This window comes from Pleurodeles waltl, chromosome 3_1, assembly GCF_031143425.1.
Source record: "Pleurodeles waltl isolate 20211129_DDA chromosome 3_1, aPleWal1.hap1.20221129, whole genome shotgun sequence".
Taxonomy (NCBI): Eukaryota; Metazoa; Chordata; class Amphibia; order Caudata; family Salamandridae; genus Pleurodeles; species Pleurodeles waltl.
In genome coordinates, this window is record NC_090440.1 from 1,003,337,507 (window position 1) to 1,003,352,517 (window position 15,011).

Below are 15,011 nucleotides of genomic sequence, written 5' to 3' on the forward strand. Positions count from 1 at the left end.
ACATAATTTGCCTGTTCTTGCTGCATAATTTACTCAACCCTGCTGCATAATTTGTCCTTCTCCTGCCACATAATCCCACTGGCCATGGCTATGGGGCATCTATACTAAAACATTTAGGTGTGCTTTTTACAATATTAACACTTTACATGCTCAACCATATATTTTAGATTGACCACATGCTTGAATGCCTCATTCTGAAGCATGAGCATATGATATCCTTGAATATGTACATATCAGGAGCTACAGGTTTTGTTAGAGGTGAGTTTCTGAAATATTTACTTACCAGTAGTAGTTTTGAGCCTGAATAGTTTTCTGGATTCACATGCTGTGCATCATTCCTCCATCTAGTGGTTGGGTCCAGAATTGTCAATTTTTATTTTTCTTCTTTTGGATGTCGACCACCAGCATTTGGTGTTATGTCCGTCCACTGCATGATGTTAGACAGCGCCCCAGAAGTTCCTGTGCGTGGGCAGCCATCTTTGGATTCTTTTTTCTCGTTGCATTTTTGTATCCCGTTTTCCCTTTTTTTAAGTATCTTTCTTTTTTTTACCTCTTCTCCACCTGTTTGTCCTGTTCTCATTTTTGGGGAGGTGGGTGGGTCGCACGAGAATCCGAAAACTCTTTAGGACGCAGTACTACTCCTACTGGTAAGTAACTATTTTGTTTTGCTACATAAATCATTTACTGGATTCACATGCTGTGCATCAAATTGTGTAGCGTTTTTCCCCTTCAATTGAGTTGGCTAGTTGAAATTATGAGTTTGCAAACAGATGCTGTAGTACTTTCTGTTCCACTTGGGCTTCTTTATGCATCCGAGTGTCCACACAATAGTGTTTTCTGAATGTGTGTGGGAATGCCTGTGTTGCTGCTGCGCAGATAGTATGTATGGACACGTTTGCTATGAATGCCAGGGTTGTGCCCTTTTTCCTTGTAGTGTGCGCCTTTGGGCGGTGAGGCAGCTGTTTGCCTGCTGATACATAGCATGTTTGGATTGTTTGCGTGATAGTCCCCTTTATGATGGGGCTCCTCTGTTGGATTTAGCAGATGCTACAAACTGTTGGTTCCCTTTGCAGAGCCGCTTGGTTTCCTCCAAGTTTTATATTGGTGCCCTTCTTATGTACAGTGTGTGAAGTTTTTTCTTTATTTTTGTGGGTTTTTAAAGAAGACTGGTAACTGTATGGTGTGATTGATGTGGAATCTGGTGACCAACTTGGGTAGGAATTGTGTGTTTGTTCTGAGAACTACTTTGTCTTTGTGAGCTTGTATGTTATGGTTCTTGTATTGTTAATGCTTGAATTTTACTTACTTTCCGGAGCAACGTGATCGCTGTTAGGAAGGCAATCTTTATAGTGGTAAACCGAAGTTCGGCGTTGTGCACGGGTTCGAATGGTTTTGTCATGAGCTGTGTTAACACTTTTAAGCACCACATTGCAGCTGGTGCCCTTTTTGGAGGGGCAATTTTTTTAACCTTCCAGATACCTTTTTATAACAGATGCTGTGAAGAAACCTTTACATAATGTTCCTCTGGTGTAGGCCATGACTGCCGCTAAGTGTACCTTGAGGGAAGAGTAGTTGATTTTGCTGTCTAGCAGGTGTGTGAGATAGGTTATTACTGTTGCTTGCCTAGATATTGCTTCTAGGGTATTATATCCTGTGCACCATAGGAGGTATCTTTTCCATTTTGATGCGTAGCATGACCTTGTTGTTAGTTTCCTAGCTTCCTTTAGTATCGCCATGGTTCTGGGTGGTAGGTTTGGGTGTCTAAATTCTATGTCTTCAGGCGCTTTGCTGCTAGATTGAGTGTTGCTGGTTTTAGGTGGAACACCTGACCCCTTTGTGTTCTCATCCAGTTTTGATCTTTATCCTCTGTCCCTTGGACAGTTGAAGTAGATTTGAGTACCATGCTTATCTGGCCCGTTGAGGGGTTATAAGGATGAGATTTGTTCCTCATCTCCTGGCCTTCTCCCGTACCTTTGGCATTAGGGGAATTGGGGGAAAGGCATAAGCAAATCTCCCTGACCAGTTTAGTGACAGAGCATTCCCTTCTGATTAGTGGTGTGGAAACCTGGAGGCGAAGTGTTGGCATTTCCTGTTTTCTGCTGATGCGAACAGGCCAATTGTTGGCATGCACCAAATCCTGAAAATATTTTCTAGGCTCCTTTGTTTTATCTCCCATTCGTGTGTACTGCTTTCTTGCCTACTTAGTTTGTCCGCCTCTATGTTGTTCTTTCCTGGTAGGTGGATTGTTTGTAGGTTGATCCTCCGAGGTACCGCCCACTTCCATATTTCGTGGGCTAGCTTGCTTAGAGTGAACGATTTTGTACCCCCTTGCTTGTTTAGTTAGAATATTTTCACTGTATTGTCTGTTTGTATTAGTTCAGTTTTCCCTGATATTTGCCTTTGGAATGCTTTCAGGGCCATTAACACTGTCTTCGGTTCTAGGAAACTGATGTGTTTTATCGGATCATTCTTGTTCCACTGGCCTCAAATTCTTTAATTGTCTGTGTGTGCTCCACAGCCCTTGTAGGATGCATCCGTTGTGATGGTCACAGAGGGAGTGTTGTCTTGAAAGGTCATCCCTTAGTTATGTGTTTGGATGCCTACAATTGTATTTCCTTTTGTATTCTTTCTGTTACAATCACTAGATTCTCCCAACTCCTTCTGGTTTATGACCAACTGTTGGTTAGCCATTCTTGGAATGGACGCATGTGTAGTGTTGCATGTGGTTTGAGGGGAATGCAAGATGTTATCATGCCCATGAGTTTCATGACTGTCGTCACTGTCAGAGATCGTCCCTTCTGGTAAAGGCGAGTTTGCTCTGTGATTGCCTGTACTCTTTTGGACAAAGTAAGCATGTGTTCTCCTCATATCTAGTCTCGCTCCTAGGAAGATCTTTTCTTGTTTTGGTAATGATTTTTTGTGATTTATACTGAAGCCTATCTCTAAAGGGTTGTGAAAACTGTTTTGGTGTCTCTGACATTTCTACTTTGTATGTGTCTTTGTAAGCCAGTCGTCCAGGTAGGGGTATACATGAATCTCCTTTCTTTTTAGGGATGTCTCGAAATGTCACCAGGCATTTTGTGAAAACCCTTAGTGATGATTTTATTCAGAAGGGTAAGACCTTGAATTGGTAGTTGTTAGAAATGGGGTATCTAGTTGGCAGTCAGTTTGCACCCTGTCCAAGCAGTGACCCTCACTCTAGTCAGGATAAGGGAGATACCCAGCTCAGATAGCCTCTGCTCACCCCCTTGATAGCTTGGCAGGAGAAGTCAGGTGTATCTGAGAAGCAATGTGTAAAGCATCTCACATAACACACAGTAACAAAGTGAAAACAGTACAAAAGGACACTATACCAGTTTTAGGAAAATAGCCAATATTTATCAGTGAAAAACAAGACAAAAACGAGAAAATCCAACATACAATAATAAAGATATGAATTTTGCAAGAATTAACTTAAAAATATCGTACTTTGAAGTCAATAACTCCCTTCTGGGACTATCACAGTGTTGTGATCAACAAATCCAATTGTTTACGCCATCCATGGCATTGTGGGCAAGGTACGGTGTCGGCAAGAACCGCAAACAGTACCTTGGAAATGTAGGGCGCTGTGATCCTCGCAATGAGATCGGGAGTGTGGCATCGCTGGTGTCGGTTCCAGAGGTCGGTGTGGGGTCATCGAGCCCTTGAAGTCACACGCGTTGCAGAACAAAAACTTCGGGCTGATGATGAAGTCAGGAGCGCTGGCGTGGATGCCGTCGGGGCTGCGATGCAAATCGGGCCAATGTGACGTGCGGTGCCCACAGGTCACAGTGCAGGCAGTGGCTCGGTGATGGCGTCCTGCGGCATTGGTGAGACCAGGGCTATGGTGTGAAGCGGAGAGCTGTCACATGCAGTGTCTCCACGTCACGGTGCAGGCAGAGGTGTGGTCGTTGCTGAAGCGATGTCGTCGGCAGGCCCAAGGCGGCGGTGCAGAACGGGCTCCGTGCGGTGCACCCTGGTCACATTGCAGACAGGGGCATCTGTTGACGATGCTGGAGTCGATGGTGCTGGTGTCAGGTGCGGGACGGGGCTCTGTGTACCTTATGTGCCATGGGGCAGGCAGCGGCATCAGTGTCGAGTGTCATCATCAGGGCTGCCAAGGCTGCGGTGTGAGCAAGGCGATGCGGTGTGAGCAAGGCGATGCCGAGTGTGCGGGGCCCACAGGTCATGGTGCAAGCAGCAGCTTGGTGGCGGCACTGGTGAGATATGGGTTGCGGTGTGACTAGGGGCACGGCTCCGTGTGGCATCCTGGTGCAGTCAGCAACATCATTGACGGCGTCGCTGTGGTTTTTCTTCTGTTGCAATACAAAACACACAGTTCCCTGTTTTGCAGGCAAATGAAGCTGAAGTCTTTGATATCCCTGAGACTTCCAACAGGAGGCAAGCTCCACCTCAAGCTCTTGGAGAACTTCACAAGCAGGATACACAGCAAAGTCTAGTCTTTGCCCTCTTCGGGGTAGAAGCAGAAACTGAAGCCCAACCCAGCAAAGCACACACAGCAAAGGGCCAGTATTCCTCATCCAGCTCTTCTCCTTGGCATAGGTTCCTCTTGATCCAGAAGTGTTCTAAAAGTCTGGGGATTGGGTTCACTACTTATACTCATTTCTGCTTCTGAAGTAGGCAAACTTCAAAGGAAAGTCACTGTTGTTTACAAGATCCTTCCTTGCCCAGGCCGGGCTCCAGACACACTCCAGGGGGTCGGGGACTGCATTGTATGAGAACAGGCACAGCCCATTCAGGTGTGTCAGCTCCCCCTCGCCACTCTAGGCTAGGAGACTCATCAGGATATGCAGGCTACCCTTTGTGTCACAGTCTACAGGGAATTCACAACAGCCCAACTGTTAGTCTGACTCAGATGTGAAATACACAAGCAGGCAGAGGCACTGATTGTTATTTTCAAACTGACAATCTAAAAACCAACTTTACCAAAAGATGCATTTTTTAACTGTTAATTCAGAGACCCAAAACTCCTGATCTCAGTCTGCTCTCAATGGGAAACTGTACTTAAAAGGTATTTAAAGGCAGTCCCTATGTTAATCTATGAGAGAGATAGGCCTTGCAATAGTGAACGCCAAATTTGGCAGTATTTCACTTTCAGGACATGTAAAACACACCAGTACATGTCCTACCTTTTAAATACACTCCACCCTGCCCATGGGGCTACCTAGGGCCTACCTTAGGGGTGCCTTACATGTAGTTAAAGGGAAGGTTTGGGCCTGGCAAGTACATACACTTGCCAGGTCGGATTGGCAGTGCAAGACTGCACCCACAGACACTGCAGTGGCAGGTCTGAGACATGTTTACAGGGCTACTCATGTGGGTGGCACAATCAGTGCAGCAGGCCCAGAAGTAGCACTTAATTTACAGGCCCTCTGCATCTCTGGTGCGCCTTACCAGGGACTTACCAGTAAATCAAATATGACAATCATGGACAACTCAATCACCAATACAATTTACATAGGGAGCACTTGCACTTTACCACTGATCAGCAGTGGTAAAGTGCGCAGAGACAATAAATCAGCAAAAACAGAGTCCAGCATAACATGAAACAGGTCAGAAGGCAAAAAGACAGGGGAAACCCGCCAAAAGATGCCAGGTCTAACAGTAGGGCACTCAAAGTGCAAATCCGTTTATTGGTATGTTCAGTTAGGCGTCCTGAAGGTCTATGGTTGCCATGTAGTTTTCTGTTTGCAGGTGCGTAGTACCTACTGTAGGGTTGTCGTCTTGAAATGCAGAGTGTGGATGACTTTGTTTATGAACCTGAGGTCCAGGATCGGTCTTGGTGCAAGGTTTGTTTTGATACCATGAAGAAGGGTGAGTAGTTTCTCTTATTCAATTTCTTTTTTGGTATTCTTTCTATTGACTGTTTTAGAAAGAGTTCTTTCATCTCTCCTTTTTCATTTGTTGTCTGCAGTGTTCTTTAAAAAGTCTTGCTCGCTAGTGGTCAGTCCTGCCTTTTTCTCCCTCCTTTTTCTGTTTCAGAGCAGTGACCAACTACTTTATTGTTACACTTTTTTTTTTTTTTTATCTGTTGCTGTGATAGACTATTTTTGTTATTCCTTTGGTGCTCCTCTTTCACTGTGGATGTTTTAGGCTGGTAGCTGCCTGTGTTTTATTGAAGCATTCTGTTTCTCTCATCTCCTCCCATGTCGCTGACATTTGTTTTGGCTTTATTCCAATGATGTCCTCATTTACTTCTGGCTCCTAAAATTAACTTATTTTACAAAATAAACACCTGGACATTTAGCTCACTGCTCACGAAAGCCACAATATGCCCTTTCTGGTAGAATGTAGCTAAACCCAGAAGCAATGATGCGAAACTTCCTTAGCCTCCCATCGCATCTCGAGTCTCTCTTTTCCCAGGGGCCCTCCCTGGCAGCACTCAGGACATTGCACACAGGGCATTGCTTATCTCCTTTATCGGGCCATAAATCTTCTCAGGATGCTCAGCTCATTTAAATGTGAGGCAAGAATGCTTGCAAGACTTTTCATTCTGTTAAAATAAAAATAAAACACTTTCCGCCTTATTTTCCAATTTCTGTTCAGACGTCACAACGCGAGGTAGTGCAGTCATCTTCTCGTGTCTACTCAAGGGCTTGTGATTTCTGATGTTAGTAGCCACCAGTGACCACTAAAACACAGCAGTAAAAGATGACATTATAAGACAGGGTTGACCAATTTATGTGGCAAGAAAAGTCCACTTCTGAATTTACAATGCCAATAGCTCTAACTCAAGAAAATGCAAGACCTATTGCATTAAAAATGCTTGTTGATTTGTTGTAAGGACGTGTCCCCCTCTTGACCAAACAAGACCTTGCCAGTGAAGGACTTGTTTATTATGGAGGGCTGTACTTCGGGTTTGAAGCCAGATATTCTTAGCCACGTATGCCTTCTGAGTGTTGTCTCTGTGCACATTTGCCTGCTGGCTGTGTTAGGGCCATCCAGAGCGGATTTTACACCTACTTTAGCAATGGGTTTTTCTTCCTGTGTAATCACCTTTGCCCTTTCTTATCTCCTTCTGGGAGCTTCTTCATGAGCTCCTCAATTTCGTCTCACTGGTGGTGGCCGTATCTGTTTAGGAGTGTGTTAAAGATGGCTATACGCCACTGTGTTGCCGCTTCTCTTTCCATCTTCTTTTCCAGCATGTCCAGCCTTTTGCTTTCTCTTTCTGGAGGGGGGCATGTGGAGGAGTGTGCATTGCTTCTTCTTGCTGTTGTGACGATGATGGAGTCTGCCAATGTATTCCCCTGAATGCATTTGGGGTCCTTTGAAAAGGGTTTGTACTTCTTTTCCACCATTGGTGTAGCCCCTTGGGCTGCCACAGGTTCCCTGACTCTGGTCCAGTAAGCTGGGTAGCATGGGTAGGTACACGTTCCCCTTGCTTGTACGCATGAGGGTTTCCGGTAGGAAGCAGGAGTCCTCTTTCTCTTCTTCCAGGGGTAAGCCATATGTTTCTGCTGCCCTCTTCACCAGACTCTTGTAGCATGTGATGTCGTCGAGGGGTAGCTGTCAACCTCTCTTCTGTTTTGAGGTCATTCCAATCGTCCTCAAAACTCCCCATAGCTTCCTTCTCCTCTGCCTCTTCTTCGTCCGGTTCGGGGGGTTGCCGGGGCTTTGAGGGTGGTCTTCTCCTCTTTGGTGCCCGCGGCCATGGAGGCAGTTGAGGGTTGGGTGGAATTCGGAATTGTTTTAGTGCATTGTTGAACTCCTCCTTTCTTTGCAAGAGCGCTGCCATTGTAACCTCCAGGTGACACCTCTTTTTCTCCACCTCAGATGCCCTTTCGATGTCCTTTTCCATCAACAGTTGTTTCTTTGGTGTAGGTTTCCCCTAATGGCTTCTGGGTTTCATCCCCAAAGGGGTTTTCACCTGTTTCGGCAACTGGCCCTCATCGGTATCCCTGCTCTTGACAGTGGCTGGCCCTCGAGCATCATTTTCTTAGACGTAGGGGTTTCTTTGTGGTATTTTTTTCCCTGAGATGTTCTCCTCAGAGCCTTTCGGTCACATCTTAAACTGTTCGGATCTCTTTTCGACGTCCCTTATTGTCTTCTTCTGTGGGCACTTTTTCTCTGCGTCCCACTTGAGGAATTCGAGAGCGGACCCCTGCCCTGTGTGTCCATTCTTCAACTCCTGCTTGCTCTTCTTCGTCACTGGATCAAACTAGTTCCTTCAGCGACCACTGGTGTATTTGGCTCAGCAGCGTTGCATTGCGTTCCTCTCTCCGCTTTCAGCATGCTCTGAGGGTTTTGGGGACAAATGTGGCACAGGCCTTGCAGCCCTTATCTCTGTGATCTCTTGGGAGGCAGAGGTTGCAGAATTTGTGTGGGTGGTGCTGGGCAAACTTATGGTGACAGTTTGGGCAGAATTTAAATGAGGTGTTTTCCATGACCCCTACCTTGCTTCATTCTCCTGCTCTGTGGATTTCGTCAGCGTCTCCTGGGATGTGAGGGATGTATTCGGCTCTCTCCATGGCCCAGATGCTGTTGGTTTCAGCATAACCTTCTTGGGAAAAAACCTGCAGATTTTTCTTTATGTTTTCAGCTTTGTCTAAAAAAAAGTTCCAAGCTCTTCCCTTGCTTCCAAACCCAACTGTGGAAAAAATAATCTGAAGATGGCTACCACACACAGGAAGTTCAGGGGCGCCATCTGATGTCATGCAGGGGACAGACAAACACCAAATGGTGGCAGACTTCGCCCTAAAGAAGAAGAAGAAAAAAAAAAGAGACAATTCCAGACCTAACCAGCCTAGATGGCGGAATGATGCATAGCATGTGAATCTAGAAAAGGATGTACGCTGCAAAACAGAGCTGCTTCATCCAGCTAAGCTAGATACAACAAAGGCCAACATGCCTGCAGGTGGGACAGCCATTTGCATACGTACTTGGGCTATACGCCTTACCTCATACATCAGATCTTGCCTCTGGGATATCTGAGGTCTCCACAACTGGACAGCATATAATTTGCCACACTCCTTGTTTTATGATGCAGTGTGGATGGGCACCATGGCATGTCCACTAAGATATGGCACATTTGTTGTTGTGTGGTGCTGGCACGCTTCTGGCAGCCTAGTGCCGACACAGACACCCTTGTACTATGAGGAAAGGGTGTCTGCATTGTGGTCAGAATAGTTTTTGGTCAGGAAGGCATACCTTCTGGCACAAAACCTATTTTTGGAGGCTTATTGCTCTTTATTTGTGCTGAAAAATGAATCATGCATGCAAAGAGGAAGAGGAAGGCTTTTTCTCTGCCTTAACCACGCATGTGCTGAACTACACATATGCATGGTTACGGCAGAGAAAAAGGAAGAGCAGATCGGGAGAGGACGCGGTCAGGTAAGTGGGGTTGGGGCAAAGTTGGAGGAAGTTTTAAGGGGTGGGTAAAGGGCTTTGGGTGGGGCTATTTTTGTTTTGGGGCAGGGTGGGGGGTGTTTGGGAATTTCTTTGAAGGGTAGGGCATAGGATGGATTGGGAGAGGGTGCGGTCAGGTAAGTGGGGCTGGGGCTGTGTTGGGGCTAGTTTTTAGGGGTTGGGTCTGGATTAAGGGCTTGGGGTAGGGGGTTTGGGCTATTTTGTTTTAGGGGCGGGTGGGGATTTCGGGGTAATTTTGTTTTTAGGGGTGGGGTCGTTTTGTTTTTAGGGCAGGTGGGGGGGGGTCAGGGAAGGTGAAGGGCTCAGGGTGGGGGTGTCAGGGAAATGTTATACCAAGATTTACCATTTGTGAATCAGTAATATCTAGTTATAAGCTGACCTGCATGAATACATCTAAATATGTGCAAACAGGGCACTGCCAAAACATACAGTGAGAATTGAACACTCAATATGGACATATCAATATTTTTTAACAGATTTTATTTTCAGCCGTTTTCCGATAGCAGCACACAAAAGTCACGTCATTGGTTTTGTATAAAGCTCTGTAACTGAGGGGGAGTCGAGCCATAGATCATGAGGCGGGGTCATGCCATCAGTTGTTAACACAAAGCCTATTTTCCTAACAGTGTTCAGAAGGAACCCAACAGAATAGCATACAGCCAAGTAACAAAGTCTTGCAAAAGACTCAGAAATATATAGAGTGAACACAGGGTGTTCCAGGCTTCGTGGGAAAAATAACATCTTTTTGTGGACGGCAAAGAGACGGTTAGTGTCCTCAAAAGATTTAACCTGGAGCGGCACTACAAAACCTGGCATTATAACTTCACAGAAAACGTTCTAATGTCCTCAAAGCTACGTTCTGCGAAAGAGGCATAACTGAAGCAAGCCCTATTTTCCCGGCAAAAGCTCTTTCTGTGTCAGATGAAAGAACCTGAGGCTGTAACTGAGGCATCTTTCCAAATATGCTACTTGCTTGAATAACACAAAAACATTTACAGAGTCAGAGCTGGTTAGGAAATGTTTTCTCTTTGCAGCAGATATTTTATTTACTAACTACTCTAATAAATCTAGCACTATGAAGTAAATAGGAGCATTACAGCTGTCTGGCACCACATGCACACGTAGAATTGAGTCAATGGGTGACTGTTCTAGAACAGGCCATTAATGCAGTCAAAGTGTCTCCTTTCTTTAGCATTGCTGTTGATGAGTCAACTGTTTTAAGTAATGTCACTCAATTAGTGGTTTGGGTGAGGTATTTGGAACAAAAACATCATTCCAAAAGAAGGGCTCTTCTGCCTTTTGCCATTGTGTGGTCATACAAGAGGAGAGGATTTATTGAACAGCATGCGTAATTTCTTCTAAACTCCTCACCTGACATTTAACAATCTTTTAAGCATCACTACAGATGGGACACCCTCCATGATTGGGCACGAGAGGGGCTTTGTGTATCTGTAAGAAACAAACTTCCATCATCCTACTTTCAATGATTATCATTGCATGATCCATCAGGAAGCATTGTGCGTAAAAATAAAACAAGGACAACTAAATTATTTTATGAAGCAAGTAGTAAGAATTGTCAATTTTATTCAAGACAAAGCACTCAACCACAGACTTTTCAGATCATTGTTGCAGGATGAGGAAACTGAATGTGCAGACCTGTTGTTACATACCAAAGTAAGTGGCAGAGTTCTGGAAAGGTTAATTACTTTGCTTCCAGAAATTCAACAATTTGTAATCAGTCAAGGACAGTCCTTCCCAGAACTGTGTGACCTTCAATGGCTCACCATGCTCCATTTTCTGTGTGACATTTTCTCACGTTAGCACCGTCAATCTGGCATTTAAAGGTATACAGAAACTTGTGTCCTCAATGATGAGTGCCATATACTCTTTAGAAAGTAAACTTGATCTGTTCAGAGAGCACCTGGAAGATGGTGATCTCACACACTTTCCTAAGTTGAAAGCCTTAACCAAGAGGATTGAAAAAGCTCAAGAAGTGTTGTTGAATCTCAAACTGCGTGCTTATCTGTAGGACATTTTTGTGGACATAAAGAGGCAATTTTCTCAGTTTAGAGTTCTCACTTCACTTTTCAGGCTTGTAGAAAATTTGTGGATGGTTAGTGCAAAGAATCTTGAAGCTGTTTAACTTCTTGGTTTGAAAAGGGCACAAGCAGAGATGGGACTAATTGACATGCAATACAGCTGAGCTTGAGTCCTCTTTCTTGCGGAAGGAACCAGAAGATTTCTGACGTGTGCCCTCTGCAAAATTCCCTCTTCTTTTTACCTTGTCACAGGAAATACTATGTATATTTGGCTCCACATATACATGCGAATGTTCCTTTTCCACAATGGATGTTCTAAAAAGTATACTAAGAAACTGACTGAAGCACATCTGGATCACCTGAGACCTGCACTTTCTGGAAAAGTCCCAGACTACAGGAAATTAATTGTGAAGATGAAGTGTAAAATAAGCTCATAAATGCTGTGCTTTGGAAAGGAAAATGTTACTTACCAGATGACGTGTTCCTGGCATGTAGTGCTGTAGAATCACATGCTGTGCGTAGCTCGGCATCTAGTGTTGGGTACGGAGTAGTATAACTTGTTTTCCTTTGAAGAAACTTTTCGAGTCACTTGATCAAGTGACTCCTCCTCTCGGTAATAATAATAAGTAAGCTAGATTTGCTTTATGCAATTGAAATACATATTGTACAATGTTTTGTACTGTTGGTTTGAGAGGGTCAGTGTTTTTTGTTTGACAATAGCAAACAGTTTCCATTTTGCTGCATAACATTGTCTAGTTGTAGGTCTGCATACTTGTTTAAGGATATACATACATTCCTGTGGTAATCCAAAATTCCAAATTCTATGACCTCAAGAGCCATATTGCTAGGTTGAGTGATTTGGGATTTGGATGTCTTATTTGACCCTGTCTTCGTGTCAGGAAGCTTCTGATGCAGAACAACTGAGAATTCCAAAAGTGTTGTGAACCATGGTTGACGTGCCCATGTAGGGGCCACTAGAATCATGTTGAGGGAAGATTGTTTTATCTTCCGGACAAGAAAGGGTAAGAGTGGGCGAGGGGGAAAGAGTTATCAAGTATCCCTGACCAACTCATCCATAGAGCAATGCCCTTGGACTGAGGGTGTGGGTTCCTGGAGGCAAAGTTTAGGAATGGTTTGTTTTAATGTTGCAAATAGGTTTATTTGAGGTGTTCCCCACTTTTGGAAGTACCTATGAAGGACTTGTGGGCGGAGTTCCCACTTGTGTGTTTGTTGCTGCATCCTGCTTAGCATGTCTGCAAAGTGATTGTCTGTCCCTGGAAGATATTGTGCCACTATGTGAATGTGGTGATGAATTGCCCATTTCCACATTGTTTGTGCAAATTTGGACAGTTGATGAGAATATGCTCCCCCGCCCTGTTTTTGGAGATAGTACATGGCAGGCATGTCTGTACGCATCAACACTGTTTTGTGTTGCTATTGTGAAAGGAACGCTTTCATTGCTAAGAATACGGCTTGCAGTTCCAGGTAATTGATGTGAAAAGACTACTGAGTATTGACCCATATCCCCTTAACTGTGAGGTTGAGGATATGAGCTCCCCAACCAGTATTTGACGCATCTGTTGTGAGAGTGATCTGAAGCACAAGGTCTAAAAAGGGTCGCTCCTTCATAAGGTTTGTGGTGTTCCACCAATGCAGAAAGCAATAAGTCTGGCGGTCCAACAACACTAGATCTTTCACCTGACCCTGTGCCTGAGTCCATTGACAAGAGAGACATTGAAGAGGATGTATATGAAATCTGGCATGAGGTACGATGCAATATAAGATGCTATCATCCCTAACAGTTTCATAACAGTTCTTACTGAATTGGAAGATGCTAGTCCTAGTTGTGTGTTGAGGATAGCTCCTAGATAGGGTTGTACCTGTCGATGTGGCAGATGAGATTTGATATAGATTATGATGAACCCCAAAGAGTGTAAGAGATGAACTGTAGTTTGAGTTTGGCTCTGACAATATGTGAATGAGTTGGCTTTGAGGAGCCAATTGTATAAATAAGAGAAAACATGAATTTGTTTTCTTCTGAGATGTATTGCAACTACTGCAATATATTTTGTGAATTCTCTGGGAGCGGTTGTGACTCCGAATGGTAATATTTTTAATTGGTAATGTTTTCCTGCAACTACAAATCTTAGGTACTTGGCAGTGTGGAAGATGAATGGGAATGTGAAAGTAAGCGTCATTTAGGTCAGACGCTATCATGAAGTCATCTTATTGTAATAGGGGAATAACATCCTGAAGAGTAACCATATGAAAATGTTCTGATAGGATGTAGTGGTTTAAGGGTCTGAGATCTAATATTGGTCAGAGAGACCATTCTCTTTTGGGTATTCAAAAATATAGGGAGTAAATTCCTGTTCCTCGGTATTGTAATGGTATTGGTTCTATAGCTCTTTTTAGAAGAAGCAAATGTACTTCCTCTTTGAGAAGAGTGAGATGATCTTGTGAGAGTTTGTGAGTTTTAGGGGGTATATTTGGTGGAGTGGAAATGAGTTCCAGACAGTAACCATTTTGGATAATTTGACGTACCCATTGATCTGTGGTAATTTGGGACCACTGGCGTAAAAAAGGTTGTAACCTTACTCCTACAGGAGTGGTGTGAGTTGTTATGTTTTGTTTTAAGTCATTGCTTAGTGACGGATAAGGAACTTCTAGCTGTAGATGGTTTTCCTTTGTTATTGTTACCTCTATATGATCCTCTAAAGTAACCTCTGGTGTATTGAGAGGTGGTCTTTGTTTGATTGAAGAATGTTCCCGAAATGTTGATCAAAAGCCCCTTGCAAATCTGGCACAACAAAAAGTATCCCTATGTGTGCTGGCTTGTAGATCTCCCATAGCTTTGGCAGTTTGATTGTCTTTGTTTAATTTTTCATGTGTGGTATCCCCTTTATGGCCCAAATAAATGCTGTTTATCAAATGGCATGTTTAAAACTGCCTGTTGTACTTCAGGTTGACACCCTGACCATCTGAGCCAGGCATGGCGCCTAGTGATGACACTGGTGTTAACACTGCGTGCTGCTGTATCGGCAGCATCTAACGCACATCTAATAGAATTGTTGGAAATTTTCCATCATTTACAGTTTCTTACCCACCCCTCCCCTCCCCTTCAATGCTCCTTTGGTGTATATTGTAAAAGGTCCTCCATGGCATCCCAGAGAGCTCTACCATACTCGGATAACAACACTTGTGCATTTGCAATTCACCAGTGATTGGCTGCTTGAGCTGCCACTCTTTTCCCTGCTGCATCTAATTTTTTACTTTCTTTATCAGGAGGATGTGTCTCCTGTTGATTGGCTATTAGCCCTTTCTCGTGCAGTAGAGGCAACAATAGAGTCTAGAGGGATCTGTGTTTTTAAAAATAAAGGATCAGTGGGTGCAGCCTTCTGATTTTTATCCACTCTGGGAGTGACAACCTTTGATCTGACAAGCTCTTTAAATATTTCATCTGCGTATCTGAGCATGCCTGGAAGCATTGGAAGGAACTGACTTTCTTTATGTGTTGCGCCAAGGGTGTCAAATAAAAAAATCCTCCTCTGTTGGATCACTGTACAT